Source organism: Egretta garzetta, unplaced genomic scaffold, assembly GCF_000687185.1.
Source record: "Egretta garzetta isolate BGI_Z169 unplaced genomic scaffold, ASM68718v1 scaffold81, whole genome shotgun sequence".
NCBI classification, from domain to species: Eukaryota; Metazoa; Chordata; class Aves; order Pelecaniformes; family Ardeidae; genus Egretta; species Egretta garzetta.
In genome coordinates this window covers 7,096,254-7,096,626 of record NW_009258671.1, presented here as the reverse complement: position 1 = coordinate 7,096,626, position 373 = coordinate 7,096,254, and positions in this window count along the sequence as shown.

Sequence of the window (373 nt, the reverse complement as noted above, 5' to 3'; positions counted from 1 at the left end):
ACTTCATAAAAAGGGAAGGATGTTTAGTCAAGCGGAGCTCTGCAAAACCAAGCAGATCTGTTTCTAGCCTTCATATTTTGGAAAGTGAGTTATCAACATGAACAGATTTAGTTACTGTACTACAGCAACAGCAATATATGCCAGTGCTTAAGCAATGTATAAAACTGCGGTCTCTTAAAATGAGAGTGGAGTCTCAGTCCTAACTTGACTGGGAACAAGATTTCATGGCAGTCCTGACAGCATTCAGCAAAGTCAAGTAGCTTGCCAGTATGTCCAAACCTGCGTCTTTAGCTGAGTAGAAGAAATCAGCAGTATAATAGCTTGTGTATTTCTGTGCTACTCCCCCAGAATCTTCTTTGTATTACAATTTTAA